This window comes from Carcharhinus amblyrhynchos, chromosome 32 (genome assembly GCF_965287045.1).
Source record: "Carcharhinus amblyrhynchos chromosome 32, sCarAmb.v2.hapA, whole genome shotgun sequence".
Classification (NCBI taxonomy): Eukaryota; Metazoa; Chordata; class Chondrichthyes; order Carcharhiniformes; family Carcharhinidae; genus Carcharhinus; species Carcharhinus amblyrhynchos.
The window spans coordinates 12,531,037-12,554,923 of record NC_137355.1 but is presented as its reverse complement, the minus strand read 5'-3'; positions in this window follow the sequence as shown (position 1 = coordinate 12,554,923).

Genomic DNA, 23,887 nt, shown 5'->3' with positions numbered 1-23,887 from the left:
CTTCTGTTGGGAAAAAAGATACAAAAGTCTGAGAAGCAACTCAAGAACAGCTTCTTCCCTGCTGCCATCAGACTTTTGAATGGACCTACCTTATATTAAGGTGACCTTTCTCTACACCCTAGCTACGAGTGTAACACTATATATTTTGCACCTTCTACTTTCCTTCTCTGCTATGTACTCCAAGAACAGTATGCTTTGTCTGTAAAGGGCGCAAGAAACAATACTTTTCACTGCATCCCAATACATGTGCCAATAATCTTAGAATCATACAGCGCAGAAGAGCCCTTTGGCTCATTGAGTCCGCACCAATACATTAGAAACACCTGCACTCCCACCTCGTCCCATCTGCCAGCACTTGGCCTGTGGCCTGTGACGTGCCAAGAGCTCATCCAGGTACGTTTTAAAGGATGTGAGGTATCCCGCCTCTACCACCCTCCCAGGCAGCGCATTCCAGACCCTCACCACCCTCTGGGTAAAATAGTTCTTTCTCCTAAACTTCCTGCCCCTCACCTTGGACCTATGTCCGATAACATCAACCTATAATAGATCAAATCAAATCAAATCAGAAGGAAGGGTGGATTTTTTCCATCCTGTGGGGGTGGTAGTGGGGGTGGAAATGGAGGCTTGTGGAGGGTCAGGAGTGGATGTGTTGAAATGGAGGGCTCGGAGGGGTGGGGAGGGGGGAGGCGGACCACGGAAAGGCCCGTTGACCTCAGGCGGGGTCTTACAGCCTCAGAACGAGGTGTGGCTGGATAGCCCAGTCCCAAGTCATTGTTGTCTGTCTCCTCTACAACTTAAAGAGCGATTTCCTTTCTGTTACACAAACTTGTTCTGTGGAGGGTTGAGATCAGCTGCGCTGGGCAGTGGCACAGTGGTTAACACTGCAGCCTCACACTGCTAGGGACACGGGTTCAATTCCGGACTTGGGACATTGTCTGTGTGGACTTTGCACTTTCTCCCCGTATCTGCGTGGGTTTTCTGGGTGCTGCGGTTTCTTCACACACACACACACACACATACACACACACAAACATACATACACAGCCGCCTGGCTGCTTTTGAAATGCGAATCAGGCCCCTGTGAAATTGTGTGAAGGTGTGTGGGTTAGGTGGATTGGCCATGCTGAATTGCCCCTTATTGTCAGGGGGGCTAACTAGGGTAAATAAATGGGGTTATGGGGATAGGGCCTGGATGGGGTTGTTGTCAGTGCAGGCTCGATGGGCCAAATGGCCTCCGTCTTCACAGTACGGATTCTATGACATAAAGAGCTTGCAGACTGATTTCTGGAACTGAAGATTCTAGATTTGCAGGAATGAGTCTATCCATCCATGCTTTAGCTCTGAGCAGCCGAGCATGCCTTGAGTTGCTTGGGGCTATTTCAAACTCGATCTATTCGGAGTTCCAGTGCCAAATATTCCTTTCCCTTTCCCCGGTAAGTGAGGCTGTGATCCAACTGCAACAAGTATTGTGATTCTCCGTTGCTGCACTGGGAGAAACACACATTGGCTTTCAGGATCGAACTCCATGCAGGACCAGTTCAGGAGGTCGGCCCAGCCAAGGCTACCGCGCAGAAAATACTGCTGATCGCAAATGATGATTTATTCCGTCCACACTGCATCCCGCTGGAGAGTACGTTAGAGACAACATCACACACACACACACACTCACACTCACTCACACTCATTCACACACACTCACTCACACACACACTAACACTCTCACCACACACACACACACTGACACTCTCACCACACACTCACACACACACACTCACTTACACTGACACTCACACACACTGACACTCACACACACTGACACTCACACACACACACAGTCACACTCACTTACACTGACACTCACACACTCACTCACACTCTCTCACTCACACACACACATACACACTCACACTCACACACACTGACACTCGCGCACACACACACACTGATACTCTCACACACTCACACACACACACATTCACACTGACAGTCACACACATTCACACACACACACTCACACACACACACACATACGCACTCACACACACAGTCACACACCCCACACGTATGCACTTACACAACATGTGCACACCCAACACACACGCACTCACACCTACACATGCACACCCATGCACTCATACATGCACTCACAAACATGCACTCATACACACTCACACAGACACTGCTGGCAGTGGAGTGGAGGCGCTGGTGGGGAGGGCTTGGGGGCATCAGGGTAGTTTCTTTCACCACTGGAATGGGCTGTGTGCCAAATGTGAAAATCCAACCCCATTTGGCTTTTGGGCTACCCTCTTGAAAATTCTATGGATGATGATAATCCTTGGGGTGGCACAGTGGTTAGCACTGCTGCCTCACAGCGCCAGGGACCCGGGTTCGATTCCAGCCTCAGGTCATTGTCTGTGTGGAGAAGTTCATAGAGTCCACAGGAAGGGAATTTCCAGCAAGCGCTCACCCCCTACCAAGGCTGGAAAACCCTGCCCAAGGTCAACAGAGCTTGTCCTGTTTGGGCAGGAAAGGAAAACAGCTCCCAGAGTCTCACAGTGCAAAAAAGATCCACATGGAGGACTCACGTTTCGTTAATGACCCTTTGCACTCAGTGTGATCTTTCATCTCTACCTCTCATACTCATAGGGCAGAAAAAGACCCTTCAGCCCATCATGTCTGTGCATTAATCTATTCTAATCCCATTTTCCAGCACTTGTTCTGTAGCCTTGAACGCTGTGACATTTCAAGTACTCATCTAAACGTGATGAGGATTCCTGTCTCTACCGCCCTCTCAGGCAGAGAGTTCCAGATCCCCTCTGGGTGAGAAAGTGTTCCCTCGTAATCATAGAATCACAGAAACCCTGCAGTGCAGAAAAAGGCCATTTGGCCCATTGAGTCTGTACCGATCACAATCTCACCCAGGCCCTACCTTCATATTCCTACACGTTTACTCACTAATCCCTCTAACCTGTGCATCTCAGGCCACCAAGGGGCAATTTTAGCACGGCCCATCAACCCAACCCTCACATCTTTGGATGTAACTTCCTGCCCCTTACCTTACATCTATGTCCCCAGTTATTGGCGTCTCTCGAAGGGAAAATGTTTCTTCCTATCTATGTCCTTCATCACTTTGTGCACCTCGATCAGCCTTCTCTGCTCGAAGGAGAACAGCCCCAGCCTCTCTTCATCGCCTTGAGTGGCACAGTGGGTAGCACTGCTGTCTCACAGTGCCAGGGGCATGGGTTCGATTCCTGGCGCGGGTCACTGTCTATGTGGAATTTGCACGTTCTCCCTGTATCTGCCTGGGTTTCCTCCGGGTGCTCTGGTCTCCTCCCAAGGTCCAAAGATGTGCGGGTTAGATGGTTTGGCCATTCTAAATTGCCCCTTAAGTGTCAGGAGGGTTAGCAGGGTAAATGTGTGATGTTACGGGAACAAGGTTTCTAGGTGGGATTGCGCTCAGTATGGACTCGCTGGGCCGAATGGCCTCCTTCGGTACTGCAGGGATACTAAGAAAAGCTCCAGCCCAGGTAACATCCGTTGACCATATTAAATTCCCCTCTGTCATTTTAATAGAGGCACAGAAGATAGGAGCAGGAGGAGGCCATTTGGCCCTTCGAGCCTGCTGCCCCATTCATCACCATCAGGCTGGTTGTCGAACTCAATAACCTAATCCTGCTTTCTCCCCATAACCTTGGTCCCGTTTACCCCAAGTGCTATATCCAGCCGCCTCTTAAATACATTCAATGTTTTGCCAACAACTACTTCCTGTGGTAATGAATTCCACAGGCTCACCGCTCTTTGGGTGAAGAAATGTCTCTTCACCTCCATCCTAAATGGTCTACCCCAATCCTCAGACTGTGACCGCTGGTTCTGGATTCCCCCACCACCAGGAACATCCTCCCAGCATCTACCCTGTCTGGTCCTGTTAGAATTTTATAAGTCTCTACGCAATCTCCCCCTCATTTGTCTGAACTCCAGCAAAAACAATCCTAACCTAGTCAATCTCTCCTCATACATCAGTCCCACCATCTCCGGAATCAGCCTGGTAAACCTAATACAGGCCTTTAACTGTTAAGAAATAAACTTAGAACATCCCGAAAGAAATAAATTTATTACATCCCTGTCTGAGGCTGTATAAGGCTCTGGTCAGGCCCCATTTGGAGTATTGTGAGTAGTTTTGGGCCCCTTATCTAAGGAAGGATGTGCTGGCCTTGGAAAAGATCTGGAGGAGGTTCACAAGAATGATACTTGGAATGAGGAGCTTGTCGTACGAGGAACGGTTGAGGACTCTGGGTCTGTACTCGGAGTTTAGAAGGATGAGAAGGGGGGGTCTTATTGAAACTTACAGGGTACTGCGAGGACTGGGTAGAGTGGATGTGGAGGGAATGTAGGAAAAACGAGAACCAGAGGTCACAACCTCGGGCTAAAGGGACAATCCTTTAAAACAGAGATGAGGAGGAATTTCTTCAGCCAGAGAGTGAGGAATGTGTGGAACTCTTTGCTGCAGAAGGCTGTGGAGGCCAGGTCATTGAGTGTCTTTAAGACAGAGTTAGATAGGTTCTTGATTAATAAGGGGGTCAGGGATTATGGGGAAAAGGCAGGAGAATGGGGATGAGAAAAATATCAGCCATGATTGAATGGCAGAGCAGATGGGCCGAGTGGCCTAATTCTGCTCCAATGCCTTGTGGCCTTATGTTGAAATAATGGAGAGACCCTCTTATTAAGTAACAGCACTGACAGTAATTCCCTGGCTACAGCGCTCAATTTGTTGTCTGATATTTTCCTACAGGTACCAATATTGTACATTCTTATTAAATGCGACAACCACATTTCTTTTGCCACTCAAATCACAATATCGGTGGCATCTGTCTGACAGATATCAACCTTATGATAGATGAATCAGTAGGTTGAATTCTCTGCTGTTCTGTTATGTTGCTGGTTTGTAAAAACCCATGCGTAATCTGTCAGCAAAACTTCCCTAATGCACATTACTTGTGAGTTTGCTTTGGGACGACTAATTGTTATTCAATTCTTTCTTTTTCTCTTGTACAGTCCTCGGACAGTCTTTTCTCCAACAACCCGGAAGGAGAACTACAAAAATAATGACAAGGTTTATTTTTTTTTACAAAATAAGGGCTGCAGTGAATTATTGCAATGCATTACATGCTATTCACAATGAATCTGATGGCTAGCATAAGAAGTAATTATTCATTCGATATCAGAAAATGGAAGGATTTAAAAAACTGATCAAGGGTGGGGTTCATAGAATGATGATGAATCATAGAATCTCGACAATGCAGAAAAAGGCCATTCAGCCCATTGAGTCTGCACTGATCACAGTCCCACCCAGGCCCTATCCCCATTACCTATGCATTTAGCTTAGCTCATACCCTCTAACATTAAGGGGCAATTTAGCATGGCCAGTCCACCTAACCCGCACATCTTTGGACTGTGGGAGGAAACCGGAGCACCCGGAGGAAACCCACGCAGACACGGGGAAAATGTGCAAACTCTAAAGTCATGAATTGGACCCAGGTCCCTGGTGCTGTGAGGCAATAGTGCTAACCACTGTGCCACCCCGGATTCTCCAATCCCGCACGTTCCATCACCGCTGCCAGGGATCTTTGGCACTCAGCCAGGAATTTGCAGTTCAGCCGAGAATTTGGCGCTCAGCCGAGACTCCATTCACTGCAGCGGGACTGGAGAATCCCAGTCATGGGTGAGATCAGCGAGTTCCGGTTTATATCTGCCTTTGGTTTATTTCAAAGATATGCGTCAGTATCTGGAATTAAGAATCTACTGATGATGGTGAAACCATTGTCGATTGTCGGAAAAACCCATCTTTGTTTATTGAATTCAAATTCCATCACCTGCTGCAATGGGATTCGAACCAGGGCCCCAGAGCATTAGCTGAGTTTCTGGATTAATAGTCAAGCAATAATACCAGTGGGCAATCACCTCAACTAAACCTGATGGATGAGTGGGGCCGAAGAGCTTGCTTCCATGCTGTATATCTCCATGACTCTATTAATGTTGTGTGCCGCAGTGTCAAACTTGCCAGGGACCCGGGTCCGATTCACAGCTTTGGATTTGCACATTCTCCCCGTGTCTGCGTGGGTTTCCTCCAGGTGCTCCGGTTTCCTCCCACAGTCCAGAGATGTGTGGGTTAGGTGGGTTGGCCATGCTAAATTGCCCCTTAGTGTTAGAGGGGACGAGCTAGGGTAAACGCATGGGGTTATGGGGATAGGGTGAAATGCATTTGGATGTCAAAGATGCTACTTAATTACAAGTTGTTGTTGCAGTTGTAGTCTTATAACAGCTCCAGAGCCTGAGAGTTGATTTGATTTTAATTTGATTTATTATTGTCAGATGTATTAGTATACAGTGAACAGTATTTCTTTTTGCGTGCGATATTGACAAAACATACCGTTAATAGAGAAGAAAAGGAGTTCAGAATGTAGTGTTACAGTCATAGCTAGGGTGTAGAGAAAGATCAGCTTAGTGCGAGGTAGGTCCATTCAAAAGCCTGACGGCAGCAGGGAAGAAGCTGTTCTTGAGTCAATTGGTACATGGTCTCAGACTTTTGTATCTCTTTCCGACAGAAGAGAGTATATCCGGGATGTGTGGAGTCTTTGATTATGCTGGCTGCTTTTCCGAGGCAGCGGGAAGTCAATGGATGGGGAGTAGGTTTGCGTGATGGATTGGGCTACATTCGTAGTTTCTGGCACAGCAGAATCCATCACAAGCTGTGATACATCCGGAAAGTTTGGAAACTCAGAACGGAATTTTTCCTGTCCTGCCTACCACAGAAACTGTAACAGGTGGGGCACCGTCCATGCAAAGGTCCATTGACCTTGGTGGGACGGAGTGGAGGAGTTTTCTGGCCATGGGGCGAGTGTGACTGGCAAACTCCTCTTAAAAGTAAAGTAAAGTTTATTTATTAATGTGACAAGTAGGCTTACATTAACACTGCAATGAAGTTACTGTGAAAATCCTGTAGTCGCCATACTCCGACATCTGTTTGAGGGGCAATTTAGCATGGCCACTCCACCTAACCTTCACATCTTTGGATACTAAGGGACAATTTAGTATGGCCAATCCACCTAACCTTCACACCTTTGGACACTAAGGAGCAATTTAGCATAGCCAATCCACCTAACCTTCACATCTTTGGACACTAAGGGGCAATTTAGCATGGCCAATCCACCTAACCTGCACATCTTTGGACACTAAGGGGCAATTTAGCATGGCCAATCCACCTAACCTGCACATCTTTGGACACTAAGGGGCAATTTAGCATTGCCAATCCACCTAACCTGCACATCTTTGGACCCTAAGGGACTACCCACCGAACCGGCACATTTTTGGGGTGTGGGAGGAAACTGGAACTCCAGGAGGAAATCTACGCGGACACAGGGAGAACATGTAGACTCCACCCAGACAATGGCCCAAGTCCCAGGAATCGAACTCGGGTCCCTGGCACTATGAAGTTCCAGTGTTAACCACTGTGCCACCGTGCCACCCCTTGTAGTCCTTAAGAAACCCAAGTAATGAGTTGCAGTGTAATTCCAAAACACAGCATTGGCTCCTGCTCTGCTTAATCGCAAGTCAACCTGGAAGTGCCGTTTGCTCGTGTTCCTGGTGCCCCGGGAGTTCGGAACACTTCCCTTCCGTCTGTGAGCTGACTAACTGATGTCCTTCATGTTGGGGAAATGGGATTGTCACAGTTTAATTCTGCATCGTAGCAAAGGGTTCAAATACAAGTCAAAACTGAGAACAGGAGGAGATGGAGGGGAAGTGAAGCAATATTGTTTAACGTGAAGAGCGATATTCCTGTGTGGATACATCTTTAGAAAACATTATTGAACTGAATAGAGCTATTGGAGAGACCCAGAGAGTGTTTCTTCCACACGCCAAAACAATCCAAAGATCTTCACAGGCAATGAAGTACTTTTAAACTGCCAATACGTTTGTGATCTAACGAACAGTGGCTGCTCTATGCACAGCAAGATCCCATTAACAGCAGTACGATAAACGAACAGGTCATTTGTTTTAACAACATTGATTGAGGGATAAATATTGGCCGGAATTCTCTGGTCGAGGATTCTCCAGCCTCGTCGGGTTCCCGCCGGCATGTGTTGGCATTAATGGAAATTCCCATTGATAGCGGCAGGGGCAGAGAATCCCACCGCTAGCCAACCATGCGCCACCTCCTGCAGGCAGGAAACATGCGGCTGGGAGAATCCCACCCATGAATGTGGAGATTTCCGCTCGGAGATCTTTGGCATTCTCGGGGATTCACTGCGGCAGGAAGTAGTTGGGGCCAAAACATGGTGTGATTTCAAGAAGAAATTAGGTATCGCTCTTAGGGCTAAAGGGATCAAGGGATATGGGGGGAAAGGGGAGGTCAGGATATTGGATTTGATGATCAGCCATGATCAAAATGAATGGTGGAGCAGGCTCGAAGGGCTGAATGGCCTCCTCCTGCTTCTACCAGGCAATGACCCATCACCAATAAGAGGCTCTCTAACCGACCCTTGGCATTCAATGGTGTAGCCATCACTGAATCCCCCACTGTCAACATCCTTGGGGTTACCATTGACCAGAAACTCAACTGGACTCACCACATAAACACAGTGGCTACAAGAGTAGGTCAGAGGCTGGGAATACTGCAGTGAATAACCCACCTCCTCCCTCCCCAAAGCCTGTCCACCATCTACAAGTCACAAGTCAGGGGTGTGATGGAATACTCCCCACTTGCCTGGATGGGTGCAGCTCCAACAACACTCAAGAAGCTCGACACCATCCAGGACAAAGCAGCCCCGCTTGATTGGCACCACATCTACAAACATCCACTGTGTCCACCACCGACGCTCAGTAACAGCAGTGTGTACCATCTACAAGATGCACTGCAGCAATTCACCAAAGATCCTTAGACAGCACCTTCCAAACCCACCACCACTTCCATCTGGAAGGACAAGGGCCGCAGATACATGGGAACACCACCACCTGCAAGTTCCCCTCCAAGCCACTCACCATCCTGACATGGAAATATATTGGCCATTCCTTGGCAGTCGCTGAGTCAAAGTCCTGGAATTCCCTCCCTAACGGCATTGTGGGTCAACCCACAGCACGTGGACTGCAGCAATTCAAGAAGGCAGCTCACCGCCACCTTCTCAAGGGGCAACTAGAGATGGGCAATAAATATTGGCCAGTCAGTGATGCCCATGTCCCAGAAATGAATTTAAAAAATTCTATGTTTGTATACTTAGACTGAGCCTTGGAATAACATCTAAATTGAAATGAGTTGGAGGCAAGTATGTTTGATGGCAGAGAAAGTTAAAGTAAAACCAAAGTTTATTACTCACAAGTAAGGCTTACATTAACACTGCGATGAAGTTACTGTGAGATTCCCCTGGTCACCATATTCCTGTTTGAGTCAATGCACCTAACCAACACGTCTTTCAGTCTGTGGGAGGATCTAACCTGCACATCTTTCAGAACGTGGGAAGAAATAGAAGCAAACCCACGCAGACACGGGGAGAATGTGCAAACTCCACACGGACAGTGACCCAATCCGGGGATCGAACCCAGGTCCCTGGCACTGTGAGGCAGCAGTGCTAGCCACTGTGCTACCGTACTGCTGGAGATGCCGCCCATCAATAACGTTGGGGGGGCTAGAAGGCAATGGATTAATCAGTGGGAAGAATGTGTGTGCTACCTCTGGTTTTGTTTTATGCTCCTGCCTTCCAGGCACCAGTAGGTGACATTAATGAGAACACTGTATCAACCTATATTCAGAAAGTGACTGATGGCTGCCTCCGGAAAGTTGACAGACCCATCCATTTTTTTATCCCCCAGTAATTCTCCGAGGCAGATTGCCAAGCGATCCAGAAACTCCGTCCGATCAGTCGTTCCTCGGAGAGCCTCAGGTGGGACGCACCGTGCGTTGGTGGAGATGGAATTCCTGTCAGCCTAGAGATGTACATCAATTGCCAGGGCTCCTTTCTCTCCCCCTCTGTGTGCAGGCAGCGATGATGTGGAGAGATTACTTTTTACAATGAATGGAAATCCCCAAGGTGCCAACACATGACTTAATAATCATTCCCAGTTATTCACAACCCAGCTAATTGTTATCCAGCAAGGAAGTTATAGACAGAAAGTGTTTCTTTCTGATGGTCCCTGTGGGCAAAACACCTCCTGATTCAGCAAGTAATCACTCCAAATATTCCTCAAAAGTCATACCTTAATTTAAGGATGCTAAATTTGAGAGGAAGGGACCGCAATAAACATTGGCCATGCTAAATTGCCCCTTAGTGTCGGGGGACTAGCTAGGGTAAATGTGTGGGGTTATGGGGATAGGACCTAGGTGGGATTGTGGTCAGTGCAGACTCAATGGGCCGAATGGTCTCCTTCTGTACTGTCACGTTCTATGTTAATCCAAACCGAACATCGGACGAGAGATGGATGCTGATGACCAACTGACCCCTTTTAAAATTTATTTATTAGTCGCAAGTAGGCTCACATTAACACTGCAATGAAGTTACTGTGAAATTCCCCTAGTCGCCACACTCCCAAGCCTGTTCAGGTACACTGAGGGAGAATTTGGCATGGCCAATACACCTAATCTGCAAGTCTTTCGGACTGTGGGAGGAAACTGGGAGAAACCCATGCAGACACTGGGAGAATGTGCACACCGACAGTGGCCCGATCTGGGAATCGAACCCAGGTCCCTGGCACTGTAAGGCAGCAGTGCTGACCACCGTGCTGCCCATGGCCAATACAACTAACCAGCACGCCTTTGGACTGTGGGAGGAAACGGGAGTAACCAGAGGAAACCCACGCAGACATGGGGAGAATGTGCAGACTCCACACAGACAGTGACCCGAGCTGGGAATCGAACCCAGGTCCCTGGCACTGTAAGGCAGCAGTGCTAACCACTGTGCCACCGTGCTGCCCCTGTAGCAGTATCTGAAATTAAGAATCTACTGATGACCATGAAACCACTGTCGGAAGAACCCATCCTTTTCACTAATGTCCTTTAGGGAAGGAAATCTGCCCTACATATGACTCCAGAGCCACAGCAATGTGGCTGACTCTCAACTGCCCTCAGGCAACTAGGGATGGGCAATAAATGCTGGCCCAGCCAGCAACACCCATGTCCCATGAACGAATTTTTTAAAAAATTAGTCCGGAGAGCGGCTTTGCAAAAGTAGAAAGTTGGACTTGTCAATTGATGAGCAAGCTGATTCCCTCTGGAAACAATCTAAGATCTTGTTTTGACTTTTGCTGAAGGATTCGGAGGAAGTCGTTGGGATTGTGTAATTTAACTAGAGGTTGACATTGATTTTGTTTGTGTCAGCCTTCTCCAGTAGCACAGGTGAAGGCAGTGCCGCCGTATAAAATTGGTTTCAAGAATTTCTCACAGAGTCGTGTCATTAAGATTGATTGTGTCCACCAGAGCTGTCGATATAGCAATTTACAGCTGCATCACTCTACTGCTTTTTTGTGTGGGTGCTGATAAGGGACCATGTAACTCGGTACATTGCATCACACACATAAAAAATGATTACGAGAGATGAGTAGGTCTTTCCACTCGCCTCACTTCATTGTATCCTTCACAATTTATCAAATTCACCTATCTTTTCATTCTAAAAAAAATGGTTCTTGCGATGTTGCGGGCAAGGCCAACATTTATTGTCCATTCTCATTTATTCCTTATTTAGGGTGGCACAGTGGTTAGAATTGCTGCCTCACAGCACCAGGGACCCAGGCCTGATCCCAATCTCCGGTGACTGTCCTTGTGGAGTTTGCATGTTTTCCTCCACGTCGGTGTGGTTTTCTTCCGGGTGCTCCAGTTTCCTCCCACAATCCAAAGATGTGCAGGTTAGGTGGATTGGCCATGCTAAATTGCCCATTAGTGTCCAAAGATGTGTAGGTTAGATGGATTGGCCATGCTAAATTACCCCCTATTATCCAAAAGTGTGTAGGTTAGATGGATTGGCCATGGTAAATTGTCTCTTGGTGTCCAAAAAAGCTCAGGTTTGGTAGATTGGTCATGCTAAATTGCCCCTTAATGTCCAAAAATATTTAAGCTTAGGGAACTGGCCTTGGTAAGTTTACTCTTTGTGTCTAAAGGTCTGCAGGTTAGGTGGATTGGCCATGCTAAATTGCCCCTTAGTGCCCAAAGATGTGCAGATTAGGTGGATTGGCCATGCTAAATTGCCCCTTAGTGTCCAAAGATGTGCAGGTTAGGTAGATTGGCCATGGCAAATGTGCAGGGTTATGAGGACAAGTGGGGGGGAGATGTGAGAGACAGGGGCAGGTGCCTGGATACGATTCTCTTTCAGAGAGTCTTTGCAGATGCGATGGACCAAATGGCCTCCTTTTGTGCTGTAGAGATTCTATGATTCTAATTTCCAGTGTGGAAATGGCGGTTAACCTCACTGAACCGTCTGTACACCCGCATGGTGATCAGGAAAGGAGTTGATCCAATGACAGTCAAGGAACAGGATAAAGTTCCAAGCCCGGAGGATGTGTGTGGCTACGAGGGAAGCTTGCCGGCGGTGATGTTTGCTTTGTAGTTGGTAGTCATCGTGGATTCGGAAGGTGCTTGTAATAACTGGGCTCCCACCAGTTAGACACAAGTAACAAATATTTATTTACACAAAATGCTACTTACGGAGTTACGACCCCACCAATCTGCATCCCAGATCGGACTGAGGCAAAAGACCACGTATACGAGGGTGATCCCCCCACTCTACTTCCTTATCAGAAGATCACCCCTTAAAGGGGACAGACACCACAGCATCTGCCGAAGGAGCCTTGATGAGTTGGTCACAGTGCATCTTGTAGATGGTACGCACTGGTGGTGGTGTGAGTGAATGTTCCAGGGCGTGGATGGCTTGTCAGTCAGCTGGGCTGCTATGCCCTGAAAATGATTTAGCTACTTGTACGTTGTTGGAGTAATATTCACCCAGGCAAGTGGGAGTATTCCAGCACATCTCTGACCCCTTCCATCACTTCTGATGATGATTGAGAGAGGATTGAATGGGTGGTAAGTGACTGGATTGCCTTGACCCTGGGCTGGATAAACTGGTCAATTTCCCATCCTGTCAGGTAGCTGTCAATTTCTTTCTCGTAGCTGTACCGGAACAGCTCGGCTAGGGATGCGCCTCATCGAAACACACGCCTCAGCCTTATACAGCAGGGATACTGTCGGGACTTATAGCCGTCAGCACCCACAGTCATTTCTAGATGTCACACACAATTTCAGGAGCGTGCAGGCAATGTTGGATGGAAAACCTCTGATTAACGTAAGCTGGGACAAGCTGTAGGAAAACAGTTTGAACCTGTGTGGGTTTCCTCCGGGTGCTCCGGTTTCCTGCCACATTCTAAAAGACTGCAGACTCTGTGCATTGGCCAAGCTAAATTGCATCTTAGTGGCCAAAGGTGTGCAGGTTAAGTGGATTGGCCATGCTAAATTGACCCTTAGTGTTGAAAGATGTGCAGGTTACGTGGATTTGCCGTGCTAAATTGCACCTTAGCGTCCCAAAGATGTGCAGGTTAGGTGGATTGGCCATGCTAAATTGTACCTTATTGTCCAAAGATGTGCAGGTTAGATGGATTGGCCATGCTAAATTACCCCCTAATGTCCAAAGTTTAAAGTTTTAAACTTTAAAGTTTATTTATTAGTGTGACAAATTGGCTTACATGAACACTGCAATGAAGTTACTGTGAAAATCCCCTGGTTGCCACACTCCGGTGCCTGTTTGGGTACACTGAAAGAAAATTTAGTATGACCAATGCGCCTAATCATGAGTGGTCATCAGTTGGCCATTTAAGGGGCACAAGGTGAAGCTAGGCAGGTTGGCTGACCATGGGTCTTCCTGCTCCATACTTAATTTGCAATGGGATGTCCATGCACCACCCTCCGGCCTGATTAGAAGCCTTGCCTTCCCCCTAATATATTGCGAGAGCAGGCATAAAATCTCCTCCTTTGAGTCTTAGAGAGCCTGTTGTCTGCCTTGTCACCAAGACTGCGAAACAGGAGCAGCCATTCAACTGCAAGATTATCCCCTGAAAATTAATGGCCCAGACGATGTGGGATTTAGAAAGAAGAAATATCAAGAATCCCCATTTTGGTTTGGTTTGCAGTGTTAACCATTGCCCTGGCTCTAACCTTGAGAAGGAACATTGTGTAGTGAGGCTGATTTCAATCAATTTGGAAATGCATCATATCACAATCAACTCACCTCAAGAGCATCATTTCAGGCGTTTCATTCAAGGGCAGTTGTATGGAACTTTGGAGAGCTGGGGTACTGTTCGCAGTTCTGGTCGCCACATTATAGGAAAGAAGTGATCGCACTATAGGGGATGCAGAGGAGATTGACCAGGACGTTTGCCTGGGATGAAGAGAGAGGTTAAACCTCCCAGGGAAGCAAAAGAGATGATAACCTGTTATTACAAAAAGAGAAAATGCTGGAAAATCTCAGCAGGTCTGGCAGCATCTGTAGGGAGGGAAAAGAGCTGACGTTTCAAGTCCATCTGAACCTTTGCCAAAGCTACAAGGCATAGAAAGCGGGAGATATTTATACTGCAGGGGGGAGGTAATGAAAGATGAGTCACAGCCACAGAATCCAGTGGAAAGGCAGTCCGTAGACAGAATAAAAGGTGCAAATGGCCAAACAGCAGAGAAGCTACAATGAAGTTTTTGGGTTGGGAGTGGAATGGAAGCAAGATTTAGAAAAGGAAGGGGAGAAAAGGGAAGGGAAAGAGGCATAAAGTAAGGGAAAAGATTGGGAAGGAAAATGAAGGAAGACAATAAAGAAATAAAAGGTAGAGAACAGCAAAAACTTAAATAAAATAGAATGAAAATAAAGGGGGTTGAGGTGGGGTAGAGCAAATCATCTGAAGTTGTTGAATCTGATGTTGAGAGTGGGAGGCTGTAAAGTGCTGGAAGATGAGCTGCTGTTCCTCCAGTTTGCAATGGGCTTCACTGGAACACTGCAGCAGGCCAAGGACAGGCATGTGGACATGGGAGCAGGATCGTGTGTTAAAAGGATAAGCAACTGCAATGTCAGGGTCCTGATTGCCCACAGGCTGAAGGTACTCAGCAAAGCGGTCACCCACTCTACGCTTGGTCTCTCCGATATAGAGGAGGCCACATTGGGAGCAGCGAATGCAATAGACCAAACTGAAAGAAGTGCAAGTGAATCTAGCCTCTGATTGGCCAGTGGCTCTCTCAGTGGGTGGGATTTCAACGCCTGGGGTCCACGATCCCAGGGAAAGCCCATTGTTGTCCGCTGAAGTGCCTGCGGACAAGTAATAATGTCACCACGCAACAGTGCAGCACTCCCTCAGGACTGCACTGAAGTGTTAGCTCAGGTATTTGCGCTTAAGTCCTGAAGTGGGGCTTCGATTCACTATATACTGGTTCTGAGGCAACGATACTCCAACTGAACCACAGTTGACACAAGTTAGTTTATAGGAATGGAGCAAACTCATTAGTCTTACACCTAAATAAACTATTATTTGGTGAAGGTTGACAACATTTTTACGATTGCTTTACGAACTTCGAGTAACCCTTTTGAGTGCATTGGGATATTGGGCTGCTGCCGGTCATTTAGAATATTTGCACTTGATATATTTACTGCCCAGATCATCACTAACCAAGCCAGCAATCTTTACCCAATTGATTTTGAATTAAGGAAGCTGATCGATAGATGTGGAAGGGAGAATGGCGAGCCGAGCTGTAAGCAGGGATTTTTTTACAAGGTAACAAAAGATTCATTCGTGAAGCTAATGTCACTGGTACAAAAGACATCTTCATTAAAACCAGAAGCCAATGGGAGAAATTATCTCGATGGCCACAGAATACCCGGATCTCTTGGACAAATTCTGAAGTTATCAGTAAAAACAGAACAGTTGTACTTTTCTCCTGATCAGATTTCTTGCCCTTCATTAGTTTAAAATTAATTTCATTTAGTGCTAAATTGCCCCTTAGTGTCCAAAGACATACAGGTTCGGTGGATTGGCCATGCTAAATTGCCCCTTAGTGTTTAAAGATGTGCAGGTTCGGTGGATTGGCCATGCTAAATTGCCCCTTAGTGTCCAAAGATGTGTCGGTTAGGTGGATTGACCATGCTAAATTGCCCCTTAATGCCCAAAGATGTGTAGGTTAGGTGGACCGGACATACTAAATTATCTCTCAGTGTCCAAAGATTTGCAGATTAGGTGGGTTGGCCATGCTAAATTGCCTTTTAGTGTCCAAAGATGTGCAGAGTTGTTGGTTTGACTAGAGCGGAGAGGAGGGCCTGAGTGGGATGCACTTTCGGAGAGTAGGTGCAGACTCAATGGGCTGAATGGCCTCCTTCTGCACCAAAGGTGTTCTATGGTTCGATGTAGTGAAGCAGTGGAGGCTGCGTCTCGGGAATAGCCATGGGAGGAGGGTCTCATGCAATAATACCTGAATGGCATTGAGGGTTATAGATAGGCCTGGTAGGTAGGGATATGATCGGCGCAACTTGCGGGCCGAAGGGCCTGTTTGTGCTGTAGTGTCCTATGTTCTATGTTCTATGAATGTTATTCAGGTAAAAACATCACGAGTACATCATTCCATATAAAAATATCAGAAAGAAATCCAGGCTGGAGCACGTATCACAAATGGTTTAGTAAGTCCACGACACATTCCCTTTCTTGCTATTGATGGACTGCTGTGCTTTGCGGAAAGTAAACCCTCCTGATTGATGATGGCAGCTGTCTACTGGAGGAGGATGGAAATGGCGTGCAGTAGGTTCATTTTGCAATGGTTTTTTTTCTCCAAGGTAACACGGAAAGGGTGGCTAAACATGACCTACAATTTCAAGTGAACTTGTTCCTCCATGGCTTTCCCCTTAATGTTCAATCAGAGCAGATAAGACGCAGACTGATTGGTATGACTAGCAACTAGTTTGGTCAGGACATATTTTAACATAGTCCATTTGCGAAGGGTGCTCATGGGCAATTGAGGGATCCTACCTCCATTTGCTTCAGTCTACGTAAAGACTTCATTTTAAGACATTTCTGCCAATTTAAATGCTAGACTGTAGAGGTTAACAAACTCTGCTGAGCTGAATTATAGCTAACTTGATGATATGTAGAATCAGAAGGCATGATGGGTTCACTAAAAATTGTCTGCATTCCCAAAGGGTACACAATGCAGGCAAACAACAGTTTCCCTTAATAGGAGCTGTGAGGATTGGTTTTTCTAGATAGAGACAGCATGCAAAAAACATTTCCAATAATGAGATAAGGTTTGAAATATATTTTGGATTTCAAGTGTGTTTAGTTCAGTTCAAGTTCAGTTCCGTTCTTAGGTTGCCAGTTGCCATGTTCGCTTTTATGTGTCTGTCATTTTAAGATCTTTTCAATTAAAGAAGACCATTTTAAAACTAGCACCAGTGCCGTCTTCTTGTCTCTTCGACCCAACAGCAATGCGGGCAATTGTAGATGGGAACTTTAACCCAGAAAGAGAAAGTAATGCTGTTATACGCTCACATTGCTGAGGCAGCACGGTGGCATGGTGATTAGTACTATGCCTCACAGCACCAGGTACCCGGGTTCGATTCATGGACCTGGGTCACTATCTGTGCAGAGTCTGCATGTTCTCCCAGTGTTTGCACGGGTTTCCTCTGGGTGCACCAGTTTCCTCCCACAGTCAGAATAATATGCAGGTTAGGTGGATAGGCTGTGCTAAATTGCACCTTAGTGTCCAAAGATGCTCAGGTTAGTTTGATTGGCCATGCTAAATTGCTCCTTAGTGTCCAAAGATGTGTGGGTTAGGTGGATTGGCCATGCTAAATTGTTCCTTAGTGTCCAAAGATGTGTAGGTTAGGTGGATTGGCCATGCTAAATTGCTCCTTAGTGTCCAAAGATGTGTAGGTTGGTGGATTGGCCATGCTAAATTGTTCCTTAGTGTCCAAAGATGTGTAGGTTACGTGGATTGGCCATGCTAAATCGTTCCTTAGGGTCCAAAGATGTGTAGGTTAGTTTGATTGGCCATGCTAAATTGCTCCTTAGTGTCCAAAGATGTGCAGGTTAGGTGGATTGGCCTTGCTAAATTGCTCCTTAGTGTCCAAAGATGTGTAGGTTAGGTGGATTGGCCATGCTAAATTGCTCCTTAGTATCCTAAGATGTGCAGGTTAGGTGGATTGGCCTTGCTAAATTGCTCCTTAGTGTCCAAAGGTGTGTAGGTTAGGTAGATTGACCATGCTAAATTGCCCCTTAATGTGAGGGGTTTAACAGGGTGGGATTGTGATTGATGTAGACATGATGGACCAACTGGCCTGGTTCTGCACTGTAAGGATTCTATGATTCAATGACCTTGAAGAAACAATCTCAGTTCACTTTCCGTGAAGTTTAAAAGGAGCTCAGTGATCCTTTGTAGAAAATAAATTACATCTAACCTCAGTCTCAATCTGGTGCGGGCAGAAAGATGTGTCAACTCTCTCTGGTGGCTGTTAATTAAGTTTTGTCAAGTGTCTATCCAATAGCCAGGGAACATGAGCTTACAGTAGCTGAGGTGCTTACACCTGTCATTCACGCACATTGATCTTGGCCCTGCAGGAAATAGATGTCACTTTAAGCATCTGGATGCGGCTTTTTAACTGTGCCCTTACCAGGATTGCCATCTGGGTTTTGATCGGGGTTAGGATCTGGGTTCAGGTCAGAGGTTGTTGGATCAGAGCTGGGGGTCAAGGTTCATATCTTCAGCCCAGGGAGTTCTCAATCCTGTGACAAACAATGCTGGTGGCACACAACCTGGGAAGTTTCAATACTGATATGCTGCATCCCTTATAGAGTAAATAGAGACTAGAGAGAGAGAGAGAGAGAGACAGTATAATACATAGATGCTTAGATGGGCGTGCACGGTTGGCACAGTGGTTAGTGCTGCTGCCTCACAGCGCCAGGGACCTGGGTTCAATTCCCAGCTTGGGTCACTGTCTGTGTGTAGTTTGCACATTCCCCCCCATGTCTGCATGGGTTTTCTCCAGGTGCTCCAGTTTCCTCCCACAGTCCAAATGACGAGCTGGTTAAGTGCATTGGACATGCTAAATTCTCCCTCAACATACCCGAACAGTGTATCCTTAGTCAGGAGGATTAGCAGGGTAAATATGTGGGGTTACGGGGATAGGACCTGGGTGAGATAGTTGTTGGTACAGACTCAATGATAGTTGATTTATTATTGTCACATGTATTAACATACAGTGAAAAGTATTGTTTCTTGTGCCCTATACAGACAAAGCATACCGTTCATAGAGAAGGAAAGGAGAGAGTGCAGAATGTAGTGTTACAGTCATAGCTAGGGTGTAGAGAAAGGTCAACTTAATGCAAGGTAGGTCCATTCAAGAGTCTGATAGCAGCAGGGAAGAAGCTGTTCTTGAGTCGGTTGGTACGTGACCTCAGACTTTTGTATCTTTTTCCCAGCGGAAAAAGGTGGAAGAGAGAATATCTGGGGTGCGTGGGGGTCCTTATTTATGCTGACTGCTTTTCCGAAGCAGTGGGACACGTTGACGGAGTCAGTGGATGGGAGGCTGGTTTGAGTAATGGACTGGGCTTCATTCACAACCCTTTGTAGTTTCTTGTGGTCTTGGACAGAGCAGAAGCCCATCCCAAGCTGTGATACAACCAGAAAGAATCAATCCATAAAAGGTGGTCAAGGTCGTAGTGGACATACCAAAGATGGGCCAAATGGCCTCCTTCAGTGCTGTAAGGATTCTATGAGTCTGTGTTTAGGTGCATTGGCCATGCTGAATTCTCCCTCAGTGTACCCGAACAGCTGACTAGGGGTTTTCACAGTAACTTCATTGCAGTGTCAAGAACAGGCTATTCAGCCCATCATGGCTGCTCCAACATGGCTGATAAGTTTCTCAACTCCAATTTCCTCGCTTTTCTCTATAACCTTTGATCCCCTTACCAATCAAGAACCTATCTATCTCTGTCTTAGATACACTCAATGATCTAGCCTCCACAGCCCTCTGTGGCAGTGAATTCCACAGATTCACCACCCTCTGGCTGAAGAAATTCCTGCTCATCTTGGTTCTAAAGTGATTGGTCTTGATTGGTAAGGGGATCAAAGGTTATGGAGAAAAGCGAGGAAATTGGGGTTGAGAAACTTATCAGCTAATGATGGAGCGGACTCGATGGGAAGAATGGCCTAATTCTGCTCCTATATCTTATGGATGAGATGGAATGTGATGAAATATTCACAGAGGCAGAGGCAAGGTGTGATTTGGTGATTAGGGTTTTATGGCAATATCATAGAATCCCCACAGTGGAGAAGGAGGCCATTCAGCCCATCGAGTCTTCACCAACCACAATCCCACCTAGGCCCTATCCCCATAAACCTAAACATTTACTCTAGCTAGTCCCCCTGACACTAAGGGAGGATTTAACATGGCCAATCCACCCCAACCCGCACATTTTTGGACTGTGAGAATAATATGCAGATTAAGTGGATTGGCCCTGCTAAATTGCTCCTTAGTGTCCAAAGAAGCAAAGATTAGGTGGATTAGCCATGTTAATTTGCACCTTAGTGTCTCAAGATGTGTTGGCTATGTTGATTGGTCATGATAAATTGCTCCTTAGTGTCCAAAGATGTGCAGGTTATGCGAATTGGCCATGTTAAATTGCCCCTTAGTGTCCAAAAATGTTCAGGTTAAGGCAATAAGTGGTGTAAATGCATAAGGTTACATGTTAGGGTGGGCTGTGGGCCTGGGTGAGGTACTCTGTCGGAGAGTCAGTGCAGACTCAGTGGGCTGAATGGCCTCTTTCTGCCCTGTAGGGATTCTATGATAGATTTATTTTTGCACGGGGAGTTGGCTGAGAGGGCAACAGAAGCATTTTCAATAGCAACCTACAAAAAGAGAATTGGATTAAAAAAGGACATGGAGGCAAAGCAAGGCGGTGGAATCAGTTGAGTAGCTCAAACAAAGGGCTGGCAGAGGCAAATGGGCTGAATAGACTCCTTCCGCGCTGTACAACTCAATGGTTCAGTGTGACGTCGTTGCTAATAGGACTAATTAGTTACAGAGGAAGTGAAGGTAGTTCCTTAAGGGATTCTCTGCACATCAGATTCTGAAGAGAGGCTCACATGTACTGAACTGGTTCTCATTAGAGGGAGAGATTTAGATGCGATATGATCTGAATTTTTCCTGCTGAGAGCAAGTAAGATGATGAGTGGTTGATTTATTCCAGATCACAAACGCAGAAGGAGAGAATATGGTTGCAAAAGAACCTGTAATATTACTTGCTCCTTTAGCGTGTGACTCATCTGGGGAGGTACAGGAACACTAACAGTATACCACCGATGCAGAGCTTTATTTATTGTATTTTTGAGTAGGAGCATATACACGCTCCAAGGTCAGGATTTACAGACCCTCCCACACCCACACCCCAGTTTTACAGTCCCGCAGAAGTAAACAGCAACTTAAACGGCTGTCGGACCCACTGGCAGGAGACACACCGAGGTGGGGTCACAAACTCCAAGCCTAGAAGGGTGGCACAGTGGTCAGCGCTGCAGCCTCACAGCGCCAGGGGCACGGGTTCGATTCCAGCCCTGGGTGACCGCCCATGTGGAGTTTACACCTTCTTCATGTGTTTGTTCTTTGTCCTTTTCTTGAGCTAGTCAGTTGATTCCACTGCCTTGCTTCTCCTCCTTGATTTATTTCCTCTGGGTGCTCCGGTTTCCTCCCACACTCCAAAGATGTGTGGGATTAGGTTGATTGGCCATGCTAAGAAATTTCCCCTTAGTGTCCAGGGATGCGGAGGTTAGAGGGATTAGTGGGTATAATATGTAGGGATATGGGGGTAGGGCCTGGGTGGGATTGTGTTCGGTGCAGACTCGATGGGCCGAAGGGCCTCTTTCTGCACTGGAGGGTTCTATGATGACAAACACATGTGAATACAGATGAATATACACAAACACACACACACATACATACTCACAGGCACACACACACGCATTTCCGTACATGCACATATGCACACACAAACACGCATGCGCACACACACAGGCAGACACATGCATGCACAGACACACATGCACACATACAGAAACATGCAGACACATACGAACACGTATATGTATGCAACACAAAAACACACACACACCAGGGTTGATTACAGGTAAAGGTTATATATTTATAGAAAGTCTCTAGTTTGCCTTTTCCATTCTCTGGTGAAGCAGGCCTGACTTCTTGAAGGAAATTGAGGCTTTAAAGGGGAAGCAAGGGGCTATAAAACAAAGGATAGTGAGGGTTCCTGAATTTCCAGGAGGTTAGTTTTTGAAATTGGAACAGGCTGGGGGAGTCCCTCTGTCGGGTCATCTGCTGTGAATTCCCCAGGCTGCTGAGATAACTCACAGCTAGTTTGATGCTTTGGTACAGTCTGTCTGTGCTGCGTTCAAAAAGGCAGAGAGAAAGCTTGACTGTCTCACCGTGTGTCTGTCTCACCGTGTGACTGTCTCACCATGTGTCTGTCTCACCGTGTGACTGTCTCACCGTGTGACTGTCTCACTGTGTATCTGTCTCACCATGTGTCTGTCCCATCGTGTGACTGTCTCACTGTGTGACTGTCAACGTGCGACTGTCTCACTGTGTGACTGTCAACATGTGACTGTCTCACTGTGTGACTGTCTCACTGTGTGACTGTCAACATGTGACTGTCTCACCGTGTGTCTGTCTCACCGTGTGTCTGTCTCACCGTGTGACTAAGTCCCTCTCCAAATTAGGGTAGTTGTTCATGTTGATTGCCACATCCCGTGTTGTGATTTAACACGTTGAGGATTTGAGACAGTCAGTGGATGGGGCTTCCCGGCTGTGCTTCCCCAAAACTGGAGTTAACTGCGGTTAACTGACCTTTCTATCGTTCCCTCAATCCCCCCACCCATGGCAACCGAGACGGGAAAGCTCCCCACAGTACCTTTGTCTTTAAATGATACTTTCAATTTGCTTTTTTGATAATGATTCACATTAGTCTGGAACACTCCTTTTGAGGCCTCTCAGAATAGAATCATAGAATCCCTACGGGGCAGAAGGAGGCCATTCGGCCCACCGACAACCATCCTACCATGCCCTATCACTGTAACCCCACATTATACCCTACCAATGTTAACCTATACATCTTTGTACTCTAAGTTTAGCATGACCAATCCACTTAACCTGAACACGAAGGGACAATTTAGCATGGCCAATCCACCTAACCTGCACATCTTTGGACACTAAGGGGCAATTTAACACAGCCAATCCACCTAACCTGCACATCTTTGGACACTAAGGGGCAATTTAGCATGGCCAATCCACCTAACCTGCACATCTTTGGACACTAAGGGGCAATTTAGCATGGCCAATCCACCTAACCTGCACATCTTTGGACACTAAGGGGCAATTTAGCATGGCCAATCCACCTAACCAGCACATCTTTGGACACTAAGGGACAATTTAGCATGGCCAATCCACCTAACCTGCACATCTTTGGACACTAAGGGGCAATTTAGCATGGCCAATCCACCTAACCAGCACATCTTTGGACACTAAGGGACAATTTAGCATGGCCAATCCACCTAACCTGCACATCTTTGGACACTAAGGGGCAATTTAGCATGGCCAATCCACCTAACCAGCACATCTTTGGACACTCAGGGGTAGTTCAGCATGTTCAATCCACCTAACCTGCACATCTTTGGACACCAAGTGGCAATTTAGCATGGCCAATCCACCTAACCTGCACACCTTTGGAGCACGGGAGGAAACTGGAGCACCCGGAGGAAACCCACGGAGATAAGGGGAGAATGTGTAAACTCCACACAAACAGTAACCCAAGCCAGGGATCAAAGCCGGCTCCCTGG